At 42.4% G+C, this 26,780-nt stretch overlaps 1 long non-coding RNA gene across 2 annotated transcripts in view; it reads left to right on the top strand.

The window, feature by feature from the left end:
• Positions 1-26,780, top strand: part of LOC122459044 — a 58,420-nt gene that overhangs the window by 11,137 nt on the left and 20,503 nt on the right. The window contains exons 1-2 of one of the 2 annotated variants that reach the window (XR_006279476.1): positions 8,773-8,899; positions 9,067-10,078. This is a non-coding gene — a long non-coding RNA (uncharacterized LOC122459044). Of the gene's footprint in view, positions 1-8,731; positions 10,079-26,780 lie in introns of those variants that run through there. The other variant, XR_006279475.1, reaches the window with a different exon arrangement.

Genomic DNA, 26,780 nt, shown 5'->3' with positions numbered 1-26,780 from the left:
AAAACATTGGTGATGCTGAAGACAGTGCATGAATTTTCATTGCTGGATAACCTGTTCTCAGTTCATCGTTAAAGACTATAGGCCAAAAACTTTGGCACTATTCTACAGCTTGCACAGTCCCATCGAAGTAAATGGGGTTGCATGAAGTGAATTTCAGATTTGCCTCATAGCCTTGCTACTTCCAGATCCTACCAATCATTAGCCTGAATGATCACTGCCTTGAAGGAAAGGGGCACAAGCACTTTTAATACTACTGTGCACTGACAGAAACGAAAGGCTCAAATATGCAATATTTCATGCAAATATCAGACCTTGTTAAGGACCGTGACGTCTTATGTGATCCTTGCGCTTTTGCAAGGACATTCCACAGCTGTACCAGTGACTTTTAGCTATTTGTTAATGGCACATTTATCTGAGAAAGGATTTCAGAACTGAGCCAAAATTTTTAGTCTACAAATGTTTAGCCCGGTTTTCAAGATGTGTAGGTCTTAAGCCCTTCAATAATCCATTTGAGTCTTCAAGTAGGTAATGTGACCTGATCTTCATAATGATCATAGGCTGTGTCAGATGTAAAATATTATCCAAAGTGAATGAAATGAGATGGATTGAAGCTTTGAAATAATATCTCCAGAATGTCTGGACATATTTGTTTCGTCTTCAACATGTAACTCAAATGAAGAGCACATTATGATATACTCCACATAGAATATAGTCCATTATGTTCAGCAACATGTCTTTTCCCTCTTATATTAAAGTAAAATATTCTTTTTCATCTTTGTTCCTAATGAAGACCTGTCACCTCTCTGCTTAATAATTTAAGGCAAACTGCCATAGATATTTCCTGTTGGACGGTTGCCTGCGCACGAAAAAGAATCGAGTTATTATTTTTGATAGTTCTAGTAGTTATTAAAACAGGATTGGACATCATGATTCCAGGAATCTGCTTGTAGTTCTGCTACCAACTTCTAGAGTGAAATCATGGCCCTATTGAAGTCAATGGCAAAACTCCATTTCCATGGAGCCAGATTTCATCTGTAATTTCTGTAATTCCAAAAGGTTTTAAAACCATTAAGCCTCACAAAACTCTCATACAATAAGATTGATATTATTACCTACATTTTACAGAGAGAAAAACTGAAGCACAGTGACTGGGCCAATGTCACATGTCACACAGAGAGTCAATGACAGAGCCAGAAATGGAACCCAGGATTCTGGACTGAGTGGCTCCTGGTTCAACTACTAAACAAGATTATTTTTCTTAGTGGAATCTTTTAGTCACTCTGGACCAGATACTGCTCTGACATATGTGGCTGCAACTCCCACTGAAGTCACTGTAGAGTTTGGCCATCTGAGCTTCCATCTGTAAAGAAATACCTAATATTTTTAACAAAACACAAAACTACTTGAAATTCAGAGATGTTCTTTTCTGAAGCCTCCATTATGAACTTGGAAACTTGAAATCCTTGCATAAATGGATTTTTTAGAGTGAATTGCATCTGGTTTTGAGCAAAGATTGCTTCTTGGCAAAAATGTGCTCATCTATATGGTTCGGCAAGCTTTGCCTTTTTACTTAAACTTTCATGTAAGACAAGGTTTTGTGGTTTTGCAAGCTCACTCAGTGAAAACTGCTACCAAAGTCAAAGCCTTTGGATTCCTCATGTGAGCCAGGGTTCTTTCAACCCAAAGTTCTTGATAACTTTACCCTGTTTGAGGTGGTGTCAGGAAATAAATCAATGGAGACACAGCTATCCAACTGATAGAATATACACTATTACTCAGTAATATACAGGACGTAAACAGGACAACACAAGAGTTCTTTCATTTAAAGCTATACTTAGTCTCAAACACATACACATGTCCCCAACAGATTAGTAAAATACACAACCCACAATAATTACCAAAGTTGGGTGTGGCTGTCGAATGGCACAGCAGTAGTCTTCTGATGGCCAATCTTCCGTCTGCCGATGGGGACCCAACCACGTATCCTGAAGGAGAGTCCCTGAAGGGTCCAACTACCCCACACTTTCTTCCCTTATTTATTCATTAGTATTAGAATAACACATCAGTCAAAGAAAACTTTTTAAGCAAGCAATTTCAAAGGTTAATCAAGAGGTTTCCCTCTGATCATCAATTAGCCAGATGTGTTTTTTTCAGAGTTTGCATGCCTTGAGGCCCTGACAAACACATCCCTAAGGACACATATAGATAAGCTTCCTGTTTTTCTACAATGCATACCTCAGCAATTTCAACAGAGATCTCATCAAGAAGGATGCGGGTCATGCTTCCCTTTTTATGGTCGCCCAAACCTCCTCCCCTCCTGACACGGTCATACTTGGGCTGCTGCATAGTTCCACTTATGACCTGCAGGCACAGTTATTTTTAGCAATAAGCAGTAGTGGTCCGCCAAGATCTCCTCATACACTCACACTGCCTATCATTACCATTTCTAAAGAGATAGGACCTACATTAAATAGTAGGAAGAAAGCTTCCTTGATACTTGTCACCAAAACTGTAGAGAAAAAATGTAAAGAGAATTCATCTGATAGACTTTATATCTTCAGTTTCTGGCAATATGTTAAAAAAAAAAACCCTGTCTTTTTGCAGTTCAGTTCATATCTAAGTTTATGGGAAATCTGTATCTGTTTGACACTTACTTTTTTTGGCTGTTCAAGGGACATATCTTTCAAATTTTAAGGAGTCCAAAAACCTAAAAGGAGATGAAATGGATATGAAATTGACTGATTTAGCATAATGTAAAAAAGTATGGGGCCAGCTGTGCAAGATTTTGAGTGTCTTTATCTCCCTTTGATTTAAATGGGAGTAGGTGGCATTCAGCATCATACTGTATCAAGGACTAAGCTACATAAATATACAAACATAAGACCAGAAAAGCTTCTAAAATCATGAGTCCCATTGTATGTACATGCAGTGGTTGTGGCTTTATGACAGGGATGGTCAAACTTACAGACCCTCTGAGCCACATACAACTATCTTCAGAAGTTTAAGACTTGGGGCGCGTCTGCCAGGACTTGGGGATTCTGCCTCTCAGGAAGTGCCTGCTGGGGCTCCGGGCTTTCACCCCACAGGAGACACTTGCTGGGACTTGAGGCTTCCATCCCTCCTCACTCTGCTGAAGCCCCGAACCCCGGCAGGGCAGAAGCCCCAAGACCCCCACAACCTGCTGGACAGAAGCCCCTACCTCACCACACCACTACAAGGCAGAGGTCCTGAGCTCCCCCCAGCCCAGTCTGGTAGGTGGAGAATGTGGAGTGGTGTGGGGGGTTTCACGAGTCACAATTTAACATGCATGTGGTTAGTGAGGCATAGTTTGGCCACCCCTGCTCTATGAGGAATGAGGATGAATGAGAAATTGAAAGACTCTTTCATAGGAAGCTTGTCTCTATGGATGTTGGAAACTTGAAGGCTCAAGTTGGATCCATGGCTTAGGGTCAAGAATATAGATATATTGTTTACCCATTCTCCTTTCAGTGCATTTTATTCTCCTTGTGTAGCTAGCAAGATCTCAAAGATGCACAATAATTCTTGTGTGACAGATGTTAGTATATAGGTCTGTTTGTTATCCTGGGGTAGAATTTTGGATTTGACTTTTTGATACTCTTATACTAAAATGTGTAAACAAGAGAAAAAGACACTGTGTTGTTGTTTCTGCCTAATCAGCTGAATTTGTTAGTACAATGGGAACAGATCAGAGCAGTTAGTGTTACTTGAGAGCACACTTTAAGATTGCCTCAACCCCTATCTCAAGGCAAAGTCAAGCAACCAGTCGGGAGGGGCAAAGGGGCTTGGGGCAGGAGGTATAAAACACTAAAAGACCAAGCAGCACAACCTCACTCCTTACCGCTCCCATGGGGGGCAAAAGGGGTGGGATGAAGACCCCAGACCCAAAATGGAACATGACCTTAAGTGGTAAGGGGTGGGACTGTGGGCATGCATTGCAGGTGTATTTGGGCCTGCTAAGAAGGAGGAGGTGGGAATAGGGAAAATGGGGAATGGGAAATGAGAATGGGGAATAGGGACACAGGCAAGGCTCTGCAGCATCAGAGCTGGGAAGGGGGAGATGGGTAAAGGCTCTGCAGTGTCAGAGTTGGGAACCGAACACTGGGAAACAGACTCTGCTGGCATATAGAGCTATGGACATGCTTGTTTGTGAACTCTTGGGGGTTTGCAAAATGTTACAGGGGGTTTCTGGGAAAAAATTCCCTAATGGCGGACAGAGCTGTTCCTAGGGACCCTGGGCAGCATGGGGCCAGCAGCCTGGAGCCCCTGGACTTCCAAGAGCTAAACAGATCAAAACAAGCATATCTATCACACTGAGGAGATTTAAACTTCAAGAATCCTTATAAAAAATGGAAAGGGAGGTGGATTTTTTTTTCTGTTTTTAAAATTAAATAGGCAGCTAGTATTGTTTTCAAAATTATTATGAAGAACAAGTTTAATCTTTGTTGTAATGTGCGTTGTTTGCCTGGACTGCTCAAGACCTGAATGCCTGTGTAGGAGGAACTCTTTGAGTTGGCTTCTTAAATACCTGCATGCTGTTTCATATCTGATACTCTTTGAGGAAACATAGGAGCCTTGTCTTATAGTAGGCTTATTCAAAATGATACAAGCTATGAAAGTGAGATCTTGGAAGAGTGTTGCTGTTTTCATAATGTAATAAGAATAATGTAATGATAAATAATAATTAATAATAAATAGTGTGTAATTAATGTCATAAAAACAAATTTTATATTTCCAAGATCACTGCTTTTCTAATTTATACTCAAGTAAAGGAGAAAATCCCTGGAAACATTCATTTTTTTAGGAGGGGGTTTGCGAGACTTGACATTTTAGTGAAAGGGATTCACAGGTTGTTAAAGTTTGGGAACCACTGATCTAGACCATCCCTAACAAATGTTTGTCGAAGTTGTTCTTAAAAACCTCCAATGACATGGATTCCACAAGCTCTCTTGGTCATCTGTTCCTTTGATTAATGTGGATTTTCCAACTGTACCTAAAGCATCATTCAAAATTGAAGAGGTTAACTCCAGCTGGGAATTCAAATGAATGCATAATTTAATTTTGTTTTGAGTTTTACCAAAACTACCAATTTTGCACAAAAAGGCTGGGAATAATCTCTCATGGGAGAGCTGGTTTAGCGAAGATTAATAGGATAATTGGATAATGAGTTTAGTAAGAGATTAAAATACAATTGATTTTAAAAATTTTGGTCTTAGGCAGCCTCAGCCAAATTTAGCCGTATTTTAAACATAAAAAATGGGGAGGGAATTACCAAACTCCCATTTGCAGTGATTCACTATTAAAAATATTTCTGATAGCCAGAAGCTTTTTCTTTTATTGTTCCCACTGTAATGTTCTGAGGGTACTTCTCTAGATTTCTGACTGAGACTTTGGAACTATCAAAGAAGAGTCTGCTCCTACATAACCAATCCTAAGTTTTACTGAGCCCAGTGCATGCTGGGATAGGATTGTGGGAGACAAGTTGCTTCCATGTGAATACTCATACAGGGAAAATTCTACCCTCTCCTCCACAGGTATGGAGTGCCTGCTTGTGGAGAAACCAATAGTGGGGCAGAATTTCAAGAGGCCGCATAAATGGTAGAGTATGGATTGATAGAGGTGGCACAAAGTATATAAATTCTGCATGTCCCAGAGCCCAGCTCCCTAGCGGCTTCCTGGGTAGTTGTGAATGGGAAGTTTGGCTCCTCCACATTGCAAAGCCACTGTTCTTTTTACCTGTGGAGGGGACCTTTAGGTTGAAGTGCTGGCAGCAGAGACGCTCTGCTCTGGGTCTGTGTGAAGAGCATTTCTTCTCTCTCCTTTCCTTTGTGGAGATCCAAACTGCCACCTGAGTTACTCAGCTGGACAATGGGGAAAGGATATATGCTAGTACAGACTCGATCAATAAAGTTCCCAGTCATATATCACTCTCAAATTTCCATGCATTGATTCAAGGAGGTACATTGCAACAGAGCACATGTGTCTTGCGTTAAAGTCCACACATTCCGTGCTTGTAGCACTGCTAATATATTTAGTTATAAATCATATTTTCAGCTCTTGAGACATAATTTTGTTTCTGGCAGCTTTGGGAGAGCTAAAACTATTTATCCATATACTGTTCTGATTTCTACATAGTTCCACTGCTACTTTTACTTATGTTCTATTAACTTCAGTGGCGTCACAGAGGGTGTAAGTCAGGAAAGAATGAGGTCAGCTGATAGTATTTCAACACAGTGAACAATTCACCCACATTTGCAATATACAATAAACAGTTTTAATTTATAAATGCAACACTGATTTGTTATTCCACTAACCCTGTAGAGGGCTTGTGTTCCATATTGTGGCATAAAGAATTATCACAGAAACAGTTTTCCTTGTTATATAGCTATATCACTTCCATATACACTTTATCTTCCCCATCTCATTTAAAATTGCTGTTATCACCCTCTCTCATGACAAACCCTCTTCCTAACCCTTGTTTTCTTGTTATCTATACTCCTGATCTCAACATTCCTTTTCTCACAAGAGTGTTTTCTCTTACAATTGTGGTGACCTTATTGACTATTTTGTTTCTGACCAAGATGAACATTTCATTAATATAATTAGCATTGACCATGAGTAAAAAGCAAAATCAACTGTGTTCAAGCCACACATTTTCTGATATCTCCTTAGCATATTTGTTTAGATTTAAATTCGATACTGGTTCAAAATGGTAAAGACTCCAAGTCCCTGTAAGTGTCTTCCCTGAAAGCTGGAACCATTTTCTGCATGCACAATTTACATTCCTCTTTTAAGATAATCAGACTTGGGATACAAATTGCATTGAAATCATACAAAATCCATAGTTTAGAATTTTGACCCCGACCAAACTAGATGAACCGTGATTTTGACTGGGCTTTTCAATGAGATTGTTTAAACTTGAAACTCAAAATGAAATTTGATGGAACTGCTACTGTAGTCCAATAGAGCTGTACTCTGAACATAGAAAGTGCTATAAAAATGCGAAGTACTCTGAAAAATCAGGCCCTAGGTATCTCAAGTGAGGCACTCAAAATTAGTGGACTCTTGACAATTTTGGTCTTAATCTCAGCTTCCCATCTGTTAAAAACAGATAACCGTCTACTTTACAGGCAGGGGTGTTGTGAAGATATGTTAATTAATGTTTGTGAAGCATTTAGATACTACAGTGAAGAGTAGCATAGAAAGACATAAATCAACTTAATTCTGTATGCAATGTAGAGTTTCAATGGTATGCAGTAAATAATGTCCGGGATCATTCACTGAATGATAAGGATGAAAATAAATATTGAATAGCTTCCCATTAAGTGAGCACCCTCCCTCCTGTGCACTGAATGAGGCAGGTCCTGTGCAAGGGGAGTGGGGGGGAAAGGGAGGGAAGTGTGTGATCATATAATTAAAGAGTATATCAAAATGCATATGCACAAGGGGGGTGAATTAAGATGGCACAGACAACCTTAATTCTGGCATTTTCTATCCTTTAAGTGTGTGACTTTGCAACCTTACCATTCTGTTAACTGAGTTTTTGTAATATAGTTTACTCCTGTGTCCACATCCTACATGCTATTGTAATACTCTTTGTACAGAGTATGCCTTATGAGGTATCATTTGAAAACTCATAATTTGCTGGCCATTGTTGTCCTGATAAAATGTGTGTGACAACATTGTTTGTGAAGTTAGACAATTCCACTCTATTGTGTTCTTGACACATGTTCCAGACTGAGGATGCCAGACAGGTCTGTCTCAGACAAAGGAATGTGATGCTCTGCTTAATTTGCATTTAAGCAGTAAATAGAGTCATCAAGAAGGAAGGGAAACAAAGAGCACTCAAATAGGTGAGGAAAAAGCAGCAGAGAACATCCTTCCCTCTAGACTCTTTGTATCCTGAATCTCAACTGGAAACGTGTTTCAAGAGGGAAATTGACACTATAAAAGGAGGGACAAACACCCCAAGACATCTTCCCCTCTCTCTCCCTGCCCATCACATTCACAGCACCTGAACCTACAAGACAAAGGAAGCATTTGTTGGATTCTAGGGAAAAGAGGTCCTGGCCTAAGAAGTTTGGTCAGTAAGACGGCTGAGAGCATGTTGTGAGAAAACTTGGCTTTGAGTTTCACGTAGTTTGTTAAGCTAGGCACCAAGTGCGTTTTATCTTTATTTTTCTTGTAACCATTTCTGACTTTTATGCCTCATTACTTGTACTCACTTAAAATGTATCTTTTGTAGCTAAACTTGTTTTATTGTTTTATCTAATCCAGTGTTTTTAAATTGAAGTGTTTGGGAAACTCCATTTGGGCTGGCAAGTTATGTGCACATTATTTCTATTAAAGCAATAATGGAATTTATGTAAACTTGCATTTCCCAGGAGAAGGCTGGGCAATACAGGACATACATTTCTGGGGTTGGGAAATCTAAGACTGAGCGTGTGTTGAGGTCACCCTGCAGTATAACCAAAGCTGGTAAGAGCCATGGTGTGTCTGGCTGGCTGCAGCCCACACAGACATAACTGGGAGTGACTTGCATTCTGGAGGCTGTTTGTGAGCAGTCCAGACTGGAGGCTACAGCAGCAAAGCATTGTAAAGGGCTCCTCAGGTTAGAGGGCAGGGTTGACACAGCTACTCATTAGTCTGGATTGTACCTGGTATATACATATACATCAAAGTAATTACACCAGTGGATATTTCTCTAATGCAGACAGGGCCTAAGAGAGATGCCATGCTGAGGTCTGGGAAAGGGGCGAATGACCATGAAGAGTTAAGAGAGACAACGTGAGTGAGGTAATAGCCTTTACTGGACCAACTTCTCTTGGTGAAAGAGACAAACCTTCCAGCTACACGGACCTCTTCTTCAGGTCATGAAGATGTAAGAAATTTAATCCTGTTTAAACAAGAGAATAGGTACATGATTCACCTTGGGTAGCTGGATTTTGCTTAGACTTCTGTATAGTGATGTTTTATTCAATTAATTTCTATTTGGTTTTAGATATTTTCTTTATTTTCCTACCTTAAACTGTTTTTTATTTAAGACAGTTTGGCATTAGAGACTGTTATTTGGGATCAAGCATTCCAGGACATTCTGGAAGGAAGAAGCCAAACCTCTAACCTCAGAGGAAGCTGAGTGGAGGTAGAGATACCAACCTGAGGACTCAAAGACATGGTTATGGAGGGCATTCCCCCAAAGGCATTTGTAACCCCTGCCTGCTTGGAGTGACACTTTGTCCCCCTCTAGCGGTGATTGTGCCAGCTAGAGATTGATGAGCCAGCTAAAGCCTTGGCTAAGAGAATGGTGTCTTTTGGTTCATGCAGTAGAAGCTCATGCATTTAGTTTTGTTCCCCACTGCTGACACTCCTGTGTGGGTTGGCATTACAAGTGGTGAACCATACAGGGAATTCAGGCAATTCAACTGGAAAAGTCTCTGAAGCTCAGGGATGCCCTTATAATCATAGAATCATAGAAGATTAGGGTTGGAAGAGACCTCTGGAGGTCATCTAGTCCAACCCCCCGCTCAAAGCAGGACCAACCCCAACTAAATCATCCCAGCCAGTGTTGACAGATTTTAGGAAGGTCGGAGAACAGTCAAGATAATTGTCTCCCAGCCCTCATCTATCATCAGGGTTTAAGATCACCCAAAATAAAAACCAACAAGGGAATGTTGGAGTAAAATGCAGGTATGTTTATTAGACTAACAGTCAAACAAGGTAAATAAACGGGATATGCTGTAAAGGACTGCCAACACAGTTAAGTAAGGTAATTGGGTAAAGATGACACTATAACTATACTGACTGTGACCAAAAAGGGTTTACTCCCTCTCCAAGATGGGTCCCAGGTAAGAGGTATGGGGAACTTGAAAGGTCTCTACCTTTCTTGCAGCTTGTGTCTGGAGCTTCACGATCTCATGATGCAGATTGGGTCCGGAACAGACCAGGTGACTCAGCGGGGTGAGGAGTGGACCTCAGGCAACAGGTAGGTGGTAACTCTGCTTGATGCTGGTGATTCTTCTTTCTCCTACCCTGCATCGGTGTGGCTGCAAGTAAGATCCAGGTGAGAGGGTGGCAGCTAGCAGCTCACCCTTGCATGCAAGTGTGTTAAATCCTCCCGCAACCCTAAGGTGCGATGTTCTGGCTTATGCACCTGAGTAGAACACACTTCTGTGGTCCAGCACTCTGCCACTCTGATGGGCAGCCCCGTCCTTCTGGCATGCTAGCCCTTATATGCCCTGCTGTTGCATGTCACATGGTTATTTTGTTTCCCACCTTTTTGGTAGAAAGGGTGGAAAACTATACCTGAGGAGTGGGAAGGGCATCCAAGATGGATTCCTAGTTGTTGTTGCCAGAAATTCAAGATGGCTTGTGGGTATTAATGCTAAATCAGAAATTTTGCCCCTATAGTCCCCGCCTTGTCGGCAATCATTCCTTCAAACATCGGGATCTGATGGCGACATACCTTGCTGACATTCAGGTAGGGTGGCACACCTGGATTTCTTGTCTACCTTTCTGAAATTGTTGTGAGCCCACCTGAATTGTGACAAATGTAATAAAAACATAACAAATTGCAAAGAAAACAAGATCGTAAAAGGATGCACCAATATGTGCCAGGATTCAGCAACCTTGGTGGGGTCAGTGAACAGAGATTTCCACCAATTACTTATAGCCGCTGCCCTCTTCACTCTTTTGAGAACCGCTTCTATTTGTTCTGACGAGTGGTGAACGATAAGCATAGCTGATTACGGGTCCTACAACCTCATTGACATGCCTGGTGAAGTCTGGGTGCTCCATCAGTCGGCTGATAAGTGAGATGTTTAGTCCCAGACTCACCAATTTGACATGGTCATAAAGATAGTATGTAGTTTGAATGGCTCTAGTTGTCATCCTTTCCGATTGAAACATCACACACCTCTATGTTAAGACAAAACATAAGCAGAAGTTCGGGTGGATGTCATTATCTATAGTATAAAAGGTATTTACAATAAATGTTTTGCAAGAACTCTGGAGACATACACAATGATCATTAATGACCACTATCTTGAAATGGGAAACAGGTTGAGGCTGCAATTCATAATGGCATTTGCCTTCGTCGATATTTAAGCAAATGTGCACACCTAAGAATACGCCAGTTAGACATAGGTATCCCTGGTTGGGTTTCCATAGACATGAACCAACAGCTACTGCGTGATACGCTATCCCCTCCTGAACTGCCCACTTTGGCACATATATTGGCATCAGGGTGATGCCATTGACATTAATGCCAAGAGGAAGAAAGGGATAGGCCCACTTTGTGGTGGCATTCATTATTGTAAATACACTGGTGGTCGCTACCTTTGTACATGGATTGTATATAAAGTCCAGGAGTTCCCACCAAGTATCATGTTCCCTCTCAAAGGAGGAAACATCCTTGAGCATGATGTTCCTTATCTCAATTGATAGGGAGCTCTGCAATCCTGATCTCAAAATACCACTGGATACTGCTTGCAGCCAGACTTGTATCTGGATGTATGCCAGCGCCCACGAGGTTTTCCCTGGAGACCGTCTATGCTGCTAATGATCCTTCTGACATCCTTATTCTGGGCACTATACCAGGCCTTGATTACATCAGCCATATTGTACCTAGGTCTCCTATTTTGTCTAGAGCTGCTGACAGTGGCTGGCTAATGGTTGCCACTTCTTGACCCAGATTACTGACCTGTAAGACCCGAGATCCAGTACCCAGGGAGTTTACCAAACCTAATCCTGCTCCTACACCACCCATGATCTTGGCAGCAAGATCTCTTTTCCCATGACACCAATACCTTGGCTCAGCACCCCGAATCCAAGCTTCCCAACCCTGGACAACAGGTTTTACAAAGGGAAAGCATTTGGGCTCTATGATGCTTACTAGGGTTTGCATGTTGACACTAACCCTCCTCATTGAGTACCCGAGGTCTGAGATTAGTAGTCGCCTTAAGTTCTCATTGACCACAACAGGGCCCATGTGGCTAATTAGAGGCATTGAGATGACAGTAACCTCTATCGTTTGTATAGTACCATATTGACCTACCAAATACCACATTCCAGATTTGTTGGTGTTGGTGAGAATGTCAATGTCCCCATAACATCGTGACATGAACTCATTTTGGGTTTGAACCGAGAAAACCCATTCACATTGTTAGACCTATTACAGAAATGAGGTAAACTACCTCTATAATTAACCTAACTTAAGATAGAATGAACCGGGGTATGCAGTCTGAATTGTTACTTAGGATGGGAAAACTGCAAACTCAGGGAAATTTTAATGGTGAGAGGCCCCTCCTGGATGCTGGGACTTAAATTGGAGGAAAAACAAATACATTTAGAAGGGCTGTTGGTGAGCAATTCACCAGAGCACCTTAACTGTGGGTTAGTGACTTCCCACACACATGCGTTTGGGACTTGAATTATTCGCCCTACTGGACCAGCATCTCTGACAGTAGTTAGATAGGAACCTAACCCCTGGTCCACTCTAGAATCTTGGTAATCCTCCTTCTCCAGGACCCACAATCAAACATATTTAGGTCCCGATAGATAATTGAATAGGGTTATTGGGGTTAAGCTGTCCGAAGGCTTTGATCATGGAAAACCCTAATAAATTTTTGGCTCGCAGTTTCCAGGGTAAATACAGCAGTTTCATAATTACAATAGAAGTTATCCCCCGGTTTCACAAAGAAAGCTCCATTTACACTATATACAATGGTCAGACACAACATTAGCCGATGGAGGAGATGACAAAAGTGGACTCCTACGGCAGAAACAGAGAACATGTATTAGGACGCGTTCCCAGTTCCAGTGCCCTTTCAAGCCTTCATTTGGCTGGAATGAAACCATTTGGTATTATTTCCATGCTTACCTGGGATTTCAGTCTGATAAACGCATGGACTGATCTTGTTGATAATAGTGGCTGGTCCCACCTACCTCGGGCTCAGAGTGTGGCCATGTTCTGAGTAAAATTTAAACATTACCCATTACAACCTCCCACTCTGTCATCTTCACGTGTTCCAGCTGTCTATCCATCCCTCTTGTTTTTTATTTTAATTGCATGGCTACCTGGTGCTGGATGGTACTTATGTCTGTCAGGATCTGTGTCACTAAGCCCTCCCCGATCACCACAAGTTTTCAAAGATAACGTCCAATGGCTCTGCAGTCAGATCAGCCAACTCCCTCAGCACTCTCGGATGTATTGCATCTGGCCCCATGGACTTGTGCATGTCCAGCTTTTATAAATAGTCCTTAACCTTTTCTTTCACCACTGAGGGCTGCCCACTTCCTCCCCATACTGTGCTGCCCAGTGCAGCATTGTGGGAGCTGACCTTGTCTGTGAAGACCGAGGCAAAACAAATATTGAGTACTTCAGCTTTTTCCACATCATCTGTGTCTAGGTTGCCTCCCCCATTCAGTAAGGGTCCCACACTTTCCCTGACCTTCTTCTTGTTGCTAACATATCTGTAGAAACCCTTCTTGTTATCCTTCACATTCCTTGCTAGCTGCAACTCCAGTTGTGCTTTGGCCTTCCTGATTACACCCCTGCATGCTTGATCAGTATCTTTATACTTCTCCCTTGTCATCTGTCCAAATTTCCACTTCTTGTAAGCTTCCTTTTTATGTTTAAGCTCACCGAAGATTTCTCCGTTAAGCCAAGCTGGTCACCTGCCATATTTGCTATTCTTTCTGCATATTGGTATGATTTATTCCTGCACCCTCAATAAAGCTTTTTTAAAACACAGCCAGCTCTCCTGAACTCCTTTCCCCCTCATATTAACCTCCCATGGGATCGTGCCCATCAGTTCCCTGAGGGAGTCAAAGTGAGCTTTTCTGAAGTATTCTGCTGCTCTTCTTTCTTCCTTTTGTCAGGATCCTGAACTAGACCATCTCATGGTCACAGCTGCCCAGGTTGACACCCACTTCTACTTCCCCTACCAATTCTTCCCTATTTGTGAGCAGCAGGTCAAGAGAAGCATGGCTCCTAGTTGGTTCCTCCAGCACTTGTATCAGGAAGTTGTCCCCAACACTCTCCAAAAACTTCCTGGATTGTCTGCGCACTGCTGTATTGCTCTCCCAGAAGATGTCAGGGTGATTGAAGTCCCCCATGAGAACCAGGGCCTGTGATCTGGAAAATTCTGTTAGTTGTCCAAAAAAAGCCTCATCTACTTCATCCTCCTGGTTTGGTGCCTATAGCAGACACTCACCATGACATCACCCTTGTTGCTCTTGCCTCTAAACTTAAACCAAAGTCTCTCAATAGGCTTTTCTCCAGTTTCATACTGAAGCTCTGAGCAATCATACTGGTCTCTTCTATACAGTGCAACTCCTCCACCTTTCCTCTCCCGCCTGTCCTTCCTGAACATTTTATACCCATTCATGACAGTGCTCCAGTCATGTGAGTTACCCCACCAAGTCTCTGTTATTCCAATCACATCATAGTTCCTTGACTTTGCCAGGACTTCCTGCTTGTTTCCCAGGCTTCTTGCATTTGTGTACAGGGACCTAAGATAACTAGTCAATTGCCCTACTTTCTCAGTATGAATCAGGAGGCCTCCCCTGTTGTACCCTCCTCCTTGTGTTTCCTTCCAGTATCCCACTTTCCCACTTCCCTCCAAGCTTAGGTCACCATCCCCTGGCGAACCTAGTTTAAAGCCCTCCTCACTGGCTTAGCAAGCCTGCCTATGAAGATGCTCTTTCCTCTCTTTGTTAGATTGATTCCATCTCTTCCTAGCAATCCTTCTTCATGGAACAACATTCCATGGTCGAAGAATCTGACATAACCACGCATTTATCTCCACGATTCGATGGTCCCTACCTGGGCCTTTTCCTTCAACAGGGAGGATGGACGAGAACACAACTTGCACCTCAAATTCCTTTATTCTTCTTCTCAGAGCCACATAGTCTGCAGTGACCTGCTCAAGGTCATTCTTGGCAGTATCATTGGTGCCCACGTGGAGAAGTAGGAAGAGGTCTGAGGTCTGAAGGCTTGATCAGTCTCAGCAGACATTCCATCACATCCTGAATTCTAGTTCCAGGCAAACCGCATACTTCTCGAGTTTCCCAGTCTGGACGGCAGATGGATGACTCCATTCCCCTTAGGAAGGAGTCCCCAACCACCACCACCTGTCTCCTCCTATTGGGAGTAGTGGTCACGGAACACCCATTCCTAGGACAATGCAGTACATGCCTTCTGATCTTCTTGTGAGCCCTTCCCTCAGATGACTCTTCCAAATCATTCTCCACGATAGTACCTGTGCAGAGAATCTGAAAATGAGTACTGGACATGGGTTCTCCTCTTTCTTTCTTCTTCTGGAGGTCACATTTCTTCCCTGTTCTGCACTGCCCTCTCAGATTCTTCAGCATGCTGTGTCTGTTGTACCAAATGCTGACCTCTATCTGAAAATCTTCATTTCCTCTGATGCAACGTCGGGTTGATACTTGGGTCTCTAGTTCTTTAACCTTCTCTTCCAATATGGAGACCAGCTTGCACTTTGTACAGACGAAGTTGCTTCTATCCTCTGGGAGAAAGACAAACATGACACATCCTGTGCAGGTCACAGCAGCCTATTGCTCACTATCCATAATGTCTTCCTTCTAAGAGCCTCTTTGGATGTTATATTTACTGCTCACAGAAGCCTGAAAGGAAAAAACAAAAAACAAAAAAAACCCCAAACCCTCTGTGGGAACCCCCCCACCCAGGCGAACTCCCAGGCAAACTCTCTCTGTTTGCTGCTTGCCATGCCCAGGGGGAGTATGTAACCCCTGCTTGCTCAGAGTGATGCTCTGTCACCCTCTAGTGGTTGCTAGGCCCGGAAGAGAATAATGAGCCTCCTACAACCTTGGCTAACACACAGGTGTCTTTTAGCTGAGGCGGCAGAGGCTAATGTATTAAGCTCAAGAGGGCTTGATCCTTACTGCTGATGCCCCTGTGTGGGTCAGTGTTACCCACTGAAAAGCCACATGCTGTGGTCAGTACAGATATGGGGAGAGCCACAGACCAGGAAGAATCTGAGAGCTTTGGTGTCAGCTTCACATGGAGGAAAACCTTGATTACACCCACAAAACCCATTCCCATGTGGAAAGGCATCAATGTGGTAGGGATGCCAATTCATTTCACTGAATGGACTATCCTCTACTGTTTACAAATTCATTCTGGGAGAAGCAGAATAGTATGGTTGAATGGAAAGAACTTTTGCCATAAGGGCTTTCCAGGCATTGCAAAAAAGGCAGAAATACAGCTTTGTCCTGTGGGGAAATATCCAACACCTTTTTTTCCTTATCCAATAAAGCATACCTATATCTGCATAATTAGATGTGCATGGAATAAAAAAAGAATAGAGAGGAACAGCATAAGGTACAGAATTAGACAATATCATTTATGAGAAGAAATTGTTGTTTAGTATTTGTATTGCAATAGTGCCCAGAGACATAATCAAGGATCAGAGCCCCACTGTGCCAGGTGCTGCACACACACATAATGAAAAGATAGTCCTTGTCCCCAAAGAGTTTGCAGTTTAAGTAAAATTCCATTAAAATAATTATACATCTTGAATTGTAAATAGGAATAAACAGCACTGCTGTATTTATCCATCATTGCCATTTGTGAATTTACAATAAAATCAGATTGCAATCTTCCAGAAAATATCTATTTGACAAAATATCTTGTGATTGTGCCTGGTAGCTGTGGGAAGTAAATATTCATTTGCATTTCATGTGATGAAAAACGTTAACATTTTTTACACTGAGACACATACTGGCATCTGAAACCAGATTACCTCAGTGCAGTCATATGTATGTTGAATTCATCTGAATGGATGTCAGGTGCTATTACATGTGCACTTTCGCATACCAATGACCCTTGTTAATGGGGCAGTGAATTATCTCGTCCTGAACAGTCACAGAAAATATGCCATTAGTAAAGAGTTGAAATTACCAGGCTGTCAGATAGCTGAATGACACAGGGTGGCAGCAGAGATCAACAAGACTGGTTGCTGTCCAGGAAAGGGATAATAAAACTTCAGTGAAACTCATTGCATAGAATTGCCCCACAATTTTTACAGTGGTCTCCACAGTCCAACTTTTATTGTCGAAGTCTTAGCCTGCAGTGGTTTGCCTTAAATGGACTGAAGTCAAATGCTTATCTCCTAGGGTGTGATTTTTGTTCCTATTGAAATCACTAGTCGGAGGAAGAGAAATCAGGGCCCAGCTCTACAGTTTTTGCTGCCCCAAACAGTGAAAAAAACTGTCGCCATGGACGATGAAAGGAAGAAGCTGACGCCCATTTGCCGCCGCGGTCGGCAACGGGGAGAAGCTGTGGCCGAATTTCCGCTGCGGCAGGCGGAACAGATTTCTGACTGCCGCCCCAAGCACCTGCTTGGAACACTGTTGCCTGGAGCCGGCCCTGAGAGAAACCCCCTTGCCTAGAAAATTTTCAGACCCAAATGCCTAAACTTAGACATCTAGAGTAAAATCCTGGTGTTATCAAAATCAAATGGAGGTTTTGCCATTGATTTCAGTGGGGCCAGGATTTCACGGTCATGAATTTTCAAAGGGATCCAAAAAATTAAGAGGGAGGGCCAATGGGATTAAGTCTTAGATGTGTAAGAAAATATTACTAGGGTGCCTACCTCCTTTAGGCATACTTGAAAATCCCAGCCCCAAATCTACATTTAGTTACCTGAAGAAGTGGCCTGATTTTCAGGCATGCTGATTAGCTGACAGCAGGAGCAGTGTGTGCATATCTGAAAGGCTAACTCTTAACTTTTGACTTTTCAACTTAAATGTCCTTTAATGTGTTTTTTTGTGTGTAATAATATATTAGGTATGAAACAAAGTTAAGGCTTTTATAGAAAAAACCTACATAGATAATAATTTTTTAAATCCATATTAAAGTTTTCTGTCTATCTTGAGTCATCTGTTACGCCTATTTCCCATCCTGTAAAAGCTTATGCACATTCTTAACTTTAAGGATGTGAGTAGTTCCATCATAGTCAATGGGACCTCTTACATGTTTTAAAGTGCATGTTTGCAGGATCTAAAGTATTAAGCACTTAACAGTATAAAGACCATGCGTGTTTCTCAAACTTCTATGATATGTTGAGATACACCAAATGAATAGGAATTCCCTAACTTGGAAGTGCAGGTCACAGACTCAGTATTACTTTAACATTAATTATGTTTAATCTCTCATGGATTCTTAATAGGCGTCAACAAAAATACACTTCAGAAATGGCCTTGAAAAGAAAAAGAGAAAAAGGATGGACTTGTTCCGTTTTTTTTTTTTTTTTTTTAACATCTGAAATTTAGATCTAGTTTACCTTGGAAGACTTTACAGTGAGGGGACAAATAATGACATTATGCCATTGCAGGAGAAAAAAGACTTCAGACTTTTCAGCAAATGAAAAGAGAATTGATTTTTAGCCACTATTTTCAATTGTTTTTTGCCCGTTTTTGTTAACATCTATTTAACTCCAGAGCCTACTGACCACTTAGTAGAAATGATTTATTTATCAAAGATTCAGTCCCCTCAGCCCTTCAGATAAGTGTGAAAACCTTCTAGCAAATTCAGGGAAAAACAGATAGATTTGACCTTTCTGATATTTCTAAAGCAGAAAGCAAACAGATTATTTTTCTTTTATTTCTAGTATTTTTAAAGTTAAACCTTTTAGCCTTTCATCTCACATCCTAGTGAAGAAAAAGACACAAAAATCTTATCCACCTCATATTTATAAAGTTTCTTTTTAATGCACCCAATAATTTTATTAAAGTCTTTTCTGCTTTGCTTCTGGAATCTCTGTTCACTCCCTGATGCCATTCACAGAGGCTGTTATGAGAATGCATATAGATGCACAATTTGGTGCACGATGCCTGCATGTTGTACCTTGACATAGTTGGATGCAGCAAAGATAAATAGTCTGAAAAGTAATCAGCTATAAGCATGAAGAATTCTGTGCAGGGTTGAGACAAATTGTGTCAATGTCACAACAGTGTATGCAGTGATTCTGTCAGAAGGATGAAGGACATTATGCAGTGTTCATTATGCAGCTCTAAACAGTTTCTGAATATTAATTCTGAGCACGTATTACTTATAGGTTGAGACGGGATTTTTATCTTTGATTTTAAGGACTCAATCCTGCATGGTGCTGCGTTGCCTCAAATCCTATTGACGCCAATATGGGGCAGGGAAGAGGAGGATATCCTTAGCTGATGCAATTTGTCATGATAGCGCCATTGAATCCAATCCATTCACGTCAGTGGAGCTGTGACAATTTACACCAGCTATGGATCTATCCCTGCTCAGCACCTTACAGAATCAGGCCCTAAAGGTGTCGACAACATTATAGTATATTCACTCAGTGAATATGTGTGTTCTGTGTTAGGTAAGAATTATGGTGCTAATAAGCAAAGTCCCACCATTCTAAAGGGCGGGGAGGGACTTTCAGTAACTGCTTTACTAAACCCTGGTCTTCACTAGGCGTTGAGGTCGAATTTAGCAGCATTAAATCGATGTAACCCTGCACCCGTCCAAATGACAAAGCCCTTTTTTTCTACTTAAAGGGCTCTTAAAATCGATTTCCTTACTTTACCCCCAACAAGGGGATTAGCGCTGAAATCGGTTTTGCTGGATCGAATTTGGGGTACTGTGGACGCAATTAGACGGTATTGGCCTCCGGGAGCTATCCCAGAGTGCTCCATTGTGACCGCTCTGGACAGCACTCTCAACTCAGATGCACTGACCAGGTAGACAGGAAAAGGCCCGCGAACTTTTGAATTTCAATTTCCTGTTTGGTCAGTGTGGCAAGCTGCAGGTGACCATGCAGAGCTCATCAGCAGAGGTGACCATGCAAAGCTCATCAGCAGAAGTGACCATGATGGAGTCCCAGAATCGCAAAAGAGCTCCAGCATGGATCGAACCGGAGGTATGGGATCTGATCGCTGTATGCGGAGAGGAATCTGTGCTTTCAGAACTATGTTCCAGTTTTCAAAATACCAAAACATTTGTGAAAACCTCCCAGGGCATGAAGGATAGAGGCCATAACAGGGACCTGAAGCAGTGCCGCATAAAACTTAAAGAGCTGAGGCAAGCCTACCAGAAAACCAGAGAAGCGAACGGCCGCTCCGGGTCAGAGCCCCAAACATCCCGCTTCTATGATGAGCTACATGCCATTTTAGGGGGTTCAGCCACCACTACCCCAGCCGTGTTGTTTGACTCCTTCAATGGAGATGGAGGCAACATGGAAGCAGGTTTTGGGGACGAGGAAGACGATGATGAGGAGGCTGTAGATAGCTCACAGCAAACAAGCGGAGAAACCGGTTTTCCCGACTGCCAGGAACTGTTTCTCACCCTGGACCTGGAGCCAGTGCCCCCCGAACCCACCCAAGGCTGCCTCCCGGACCCACCAGGTGGCGAAGGGACCTCTGGTGAGTGTACCTTTTAAAATACTATACAAGGTTTAAAAGCCAGCATGTTTAATGATTAATTTGCCCTGGCATTCGTGGCTCTCCTGAATATACTCCCAAAGCCTTTGCAAAAGGTTTCTGGGGAGGGAATCCTTATTCCATCCACCATGGTAGGACACTTTACCACTCCAGGCCAGTAGCACGTACTCGGAAATCATTGTAGAACAAAGCATTGCAGTGTATGTTTGCTGGCATTCAAACAACATCCGTTCTTTATCTCTCTGTACTATCCTCAGGAGAGTGATATCATTCATGGTCACCTGGTTGAAATAGGGTGCTTTTCTTAAGGGGACATTCAGAGGTGCCCGTTCCTGCTTGGCTGTTTGCCTATGGCTGAACAGAAATGTTCCCCGCTGTTAGCCACGTGGTGGGGGGAGGCAAAAAGCGACCTTGTAACGAAAGCACATGTGCTATGTATGTAATGTTAACAGCAAGGGTTACTGTGAAAGAGTGTACCCATTGTTCTATAAAATGTGTCTTTTCAAATATCACTGTCCCTTTTTTTTCTCCACCAGCTGCATGTGTTTCAAGGATCACAGGATCTTCTCCTTCCCAGAGGCTAGCGAAGATTAGAAGGCGAAAAAAAGGCACTTGCGATGAAATGTTCTCTGAGCTCATGCTGTCCTCCCACACTGACAGAGCACAGATGAATGCATGGAGGCAGACAATGTCAGAGTGCAGAAAAGCACAAAATGACCGGGAGGAGAGGTGGCGGGCTGAAGAGAGTAAGTGATGGGCTGAAGAGAGGGCTGAAGCTGAAAGAAGCATGATGAGAAGAGGCAGGATGCAATGCTGAGGCTGCTGGAGGATCAAACTAATATGCTCCAGCGTATGGTTGAGCTGCAGGAAAGGCAGCTGGAGCACAGACCGTCTCTACAGCCCATGTAACCAACCTCCCTCCTCCCCAAGTTCCATAGCCTCCTCACCCAGACGCCCAAGAACGCGGTGGGGGGGCCTCCAGCCACTCCACCCCAGAGGATTGCCCAAGTAACAGAAGGCTGGCATTCAACAAGTTTTAAACTTTTAAAGTGCTGTGTGGCCTTGTCCTTCCCTCCTTCACCACCCCTCCTGGGCTACCTTGGTAATTATCCTCCATTTGCGTGATGAATTAATAAAGAATGCATGAATGTGAAGCAACAATGACTTTATTGCATCTGCAAGTGGTGATCGAAGGGAGGAGGGGAGAGTGGTTAGTTTACAGGGAAGTAGAGTGAACCAAGGGGCGGGGGATTTCATCAAGGAGAAACAAACAGAATTTCCACACCATAGCCTGGCCAGTCATGAAACTGGTTTTCAAAGCTTCTCTGATGCGCACCGCACCCTCCTGTGCTCTTCTAACCACCCTGTTGTCTGGCTGTGCGTAACCAGCAGCCAGGCGATTTGCCTCAACCTCCCACCCCGCCATAAACATCTCCCCCTTACTCTCACAGATATTGTGGCGCACACAGCAAGCAGTAATAACAGTGGGAATATTGGTTTTGCTGAGGTCTAACCGAGTCAGTAAACTGCGCCAGTGCACTTTTAAATGTCCAAATGCACATTCTACCACCATTCTGCACTTGCTCAGCCTGTAGTTGAGCAGCTCCTGACTACTCTCCAGGCTGCCTATGTATGGCTTCATGAGCCATGGCATTAAGGGGTAGGCTGGGTCCCCAAGGATAACTATAGGCATTTCAACATCCCCAATGGTTATTTTCTGGTCTGGGAAGAAAGTCCCTTCCTGCAGCTTTTGAAACAGACCAGAGTTCCTGAAGATGCGAGCGTCATATACCTTTTCTGGCCATCCCACGTTGATGTTGGTGAAAGGTTCCTTGTGATCCACCAGTGCTTGCAGCACTATTGAAAAGTACCCCTTGCGGTTTATGTACTCACTGGCTTGGTGCTCCGGTGCCAAGATAGGGATATGGGTTCCGTCTATGCCCCCCCACAGTTAGGAAATCCCATTGCAGCAAAGCCATCCACTATGACCTGCACATTTCCCAGGGTCACTATCCTTGATATCAGCAGATCTTTGATTGCGTTGGCTACTTGCATCACAGCATCCCCCACAGTAGATTTGCCCACTCCAAATTGATTCCCGAATGACCGGTAGCTGTCTGGTGTTGCAAGCTTCCACAGGGCTATTGCCACTCACTTCTCAACTTTGAGGGCTGCTCTCATCTTGGTATTCTTGCACCTCAGGGCAGGGAAAAGCAAGTCACAAAGTTCCACGAAAGTTTCGCAGCCACTGGGAATCATCCCAGACCTGCAACACTATGCAGTCCCACCAGTCTGTGCTTGTTTTCCGAGCCCAGAATCGGCGTTCCACCACATGAGCTTGCCCCATTAGCACCATGATGCCCACATTGCCAGGGCATGTGCTTTGAGAGAAGTCTGTGTCCTCATAACTCTCGTCACCGCACTGCCATCGCCTACTCGCCTCGTTTCACTTTGCCAGGTTCTGGTGCTGCATATACTGCTGGATAATGTGTGTGGTGTTTAATGTGCTCCTAATTGCCAAAGTGATCTGAGCGGGCTCCATGCTTGCCGTGGTATGGCGTCTGCACAGAAAAAAGGCGCGGAATGATTGTCTGCTGTTGCCCTGACGGAGGGAGGGGCGACTGACAACATGGATTACAGACGATTAAAATCAACAAAGGGGGTGGCTTTGCGAGAAACTGAATGGCCGCCTCAAGGATACAACACAAAACCTCAAGGATAGAACTCAAAACTGGGTTTAGCAGGCTGTCAATTTCACAGAGGGAGGAAGGAGAAAATGAATACAAAACAAATGTGGTCTATTTCTTGTTTTGAGCCACTTCATCTATCTTTATACATCATGCTGGCAGCAGACTGTGCAGTACGACCGCTAGCTATCGTCACCTCCTGGGTGCTCGGCAGAAGACGGTGCAGTCTGACTACTGGCCATCGTCTTCTGCTAGCTGCAGATTAAAAGACCACTGCCATCGTCTTCTGCTAGCTGCAGATTAAAAGACAGTGCACTGCCGGTAGGACTCAATTGCCATGAGATGAAACAAGGGAAATGACCTGGCTGAGTCACTCCCATGTTTGCCCAGGCGCCCAGTTAAAAGAGCACCCAGGATTACGTCGATGACGGCTATCAGTCATACTGCACTGTCTGCTGCCAAAAGGCAATAAACTGCTGCTATGTAGCAATGCAGTACCATGTCCGCCGGCACCCAGGAGACATACGGTGACAATTAGCTAAGCGGGCTCCATGCTTGCAGTGGTATGGCATCTGCACAGGTAACTCAAGAAAAAAGGCGCAAAACGATTGTCTGCCCTTGCTTTTACGGAGGGAGGCAGGGAACGGGGGCCTGACAATATGTACCCAGAACCACCCGCGATAATGTTTTAGCCCCATCAGGCACTGGGATTTCTACCCAGAATTCAAATGGGCGGTGGAGACTGCGGGAACTGTGGGATAGCTACCCACAGTGCAAAGCTCCAGAAGTCGACTGTTGCCTCGGTACTGTAGTCCGCTGACTACATGCACTTAGAGCATTTGTGTGGGGGGACACACACTCGACTGTATAAAAATGCTTTCTACAAAACCAACTTCTATAAATTTGACCTAATTTCGTAGTGTAGACATACCCTGATAGTCATAATGTCATTTTAATATTTAAAGGGCTGATTCTGCCATATGCTGAGAGCTCTCAGATTCTATTACAGTCAAAGGGAATGGGGGCACCCAGCATTCTGTAAGATTGGATTGTAAATGAATTTTAAAAATAAACAATGGAGCTAGGGATAATTGTAATTATGAGTTTTATCTCACCTCCTCCTAAAATACCAAAATGATTGTACTGGCATATCTGAGTGCTGAGCATTCTTATGGAGATGTGATCTGTAATGGATATCCTGACAACTGCAACTATTATGGTTTGAGCAACACCACCAAAATATCTCATTGCCTTCTGGAAAGTAACGGTATGTTTTAGAATATCCCAGACTCAATTCATACTGATCCACCTAAAGAACAATGACTCACCACAGTGTTTCAGTGGAATTAATCCAGTATCTCTCTTTCTTTCTCCACCCCATGTTGAACCCACAAGAGAGCATTATAGATTTCTTTTACTGTTATGCTCATTCATTTGCTACGTGACAATGACCTACATTGTGAATATGAGACTTTGAATGTAAGCACGTACTGCAATAGGCTTATAAATATTATTTTCAGAAGGTTTGAGATAGAATCTGACATCCAGTGACTCTTTCATCTTGAAAGGATTGTATGGAAATGGTACTTGTGTGCATCCAAACACTTGCAGGCAATTGCAGGTAATCCAAATGAAGAATCAAAGATTCAGGGGTTTGTAGAAGTGACTCACATTCAAAAAGTTCTAGATAAACTGCAGCTCTGGTTTCCATTCTTGGAGAAGTGCTGGCACTGAACTTACAGGAATCTTAAAAAAAACAGCTCTCCTACCTTTTCCCTTAGATTTCCCCAACCCTCCCCATCTTAGCTATTGCAGAAGAAATGGTAAATTATAAGGAATTGGGATACTTATTCCTCCCTTAAGAAACAGCCTTTACTTGGGATCAGGAGGAAGATGGTGGCAAAGGTTACTATAAAAGCAAATGTTACATTTCAAATAAAATCTTGCATTTGTACTATGAAAAATGTGTCAGAGAATCAGACAAGTGTGAATACTAGAATTTTGAGGCAAAATGCATGCATCTGCACATTATTTTGCAGTGATAATATATTTGCTTTTATCCAGGTACTAGAACAAATTCTATAGTCTAGATGATCACATGCCAAGAGGAAAAAAATTAATTCTGATGTCTAAAATGTGGTAGATGCCTAAAATGTGGTGGTACCTACTTATCATGGATAGTACCTTACTACGCCATTTGTAGTCTCACCTCATTGTGATTAATAAGGCTACTTGTGAGGTAAGTACGAGTTGGCTGTTAGTGAATAATTAGGGCTTATTTACACAGGAGTATTTAGGCAAAGATATAGCTACATGGATATAAAATCCTAGTACAGATGCCTTGCACTGGTGTAAACTTGCCACAGGGGAGCTTACTCCAGGAATGTTTAAAGCCAGAATGCATTTGAGGATGGGTCCATTGATATCAAAGGTTATGCAGGGTTCTGAGTATCTCCAGCATTCAGTTGAACTCAATGGGAGATGGGAACATGGATCAGGCCCAGGTTCAATAGTCTTCCACTTCAATAGTCTGTGGATCAGCAAGAGAGTTTTCCATTACAGCTTGTTGAGAAATATGTTTTATTACCCCCCGCCCCAAATGTCAGTGAAAACGAAGAATGTTATGAATTTACTTTTTGTCAGAACATTTGTCAAACTATGGGGGAGTTCATAAAAATGTCAAATTATTTGTTTTCTCTGTGACAAAAACTGTCAAAAATTGACAAAAATTGAAGTTCTCTTATGAAAAATAGGAAATTTCATCAAAAGGCATATATGTTTAGCTATTTTTTGACATGCGGGACAAAAGGCTCATGAAATTATTTTTTACAATTTAGAAAATTGTTTCTTTCCTTAAAATTCCAAAATAATTAAACAATGTTTGCTCACACTGCAAAAGTTAATTAGCACTTTCTATAATATTCCTTTTATTTACTGGGAGACAATGTATATATAAGTATGTTGTAAATCTCTTTGCATCTTCTCAACCTCTATGTTGTAGATGAGAATTATTATATCTGTATTGCCAATGTTCAAAGTCACAGAGAAATGTATTTCACATAAAGAAATTTAATCCTGAAATAATTAGGTTCTTCTTTCATCTTTGCTCACAAGATGGAAAAAAAAAAACATAAAAATATACAGTCAGGGAATAACTATTTCCATGATGGCTGTAAGTGAACAAATAGGCCACAAACTTTTGGAACAGTCACAAAAATCCTTTCATGTGGTCCGGCTCTCAGAAATCATGGTTGAAAATATGTCATGTATGAAATAAAGGAATAAAGTCAAAACTAAGACTATTACACTCCAGTAGCTTGCTTGATAATGCTTTTTAAGATGATTGAAAATAATCAGTAGAAAAGACCAGTGTGTTCAGGGAGATGATATAAGTTGGTCTCATCAAGGTATGTAATTTTTCTCTTATTATACTGATTAAAGAAAATTGCATTCAATAATCCAAAATGAAAATTTATATAGGTTCAATTTAACTAATGTTCCATGGATGCATAAGGCAATCCATGGAGGAAAATAAAAGCTATTCTGGCTAGTGTTTATGGAGACAAATCTAAGAAAGTCTCCAAAGAGAAGGGCAGTTTTCTGCAGTTTCTGATTCGTGCTGCATAG

The sequence above is a fragment of the Dermochelys coriacea genome, chromosome 2 (assembly GCF_009764565.3).
Source record: "Dermochelys coriacea isolate rDerCor1 chromosome 2, rDerCor1.pri.v4, whole genome shotgun sequence".
NCBI lineage: Eukaryota > Metazoa > Chordata > Testudines > Dermochelyidae > Dermochelys > Dermochelys coriacea.
The sequence above is the reverse complement of the archived record's forward strand: the minus strand, read 5'-3'. Positions and strand labels throughout refer to the sequence as shown.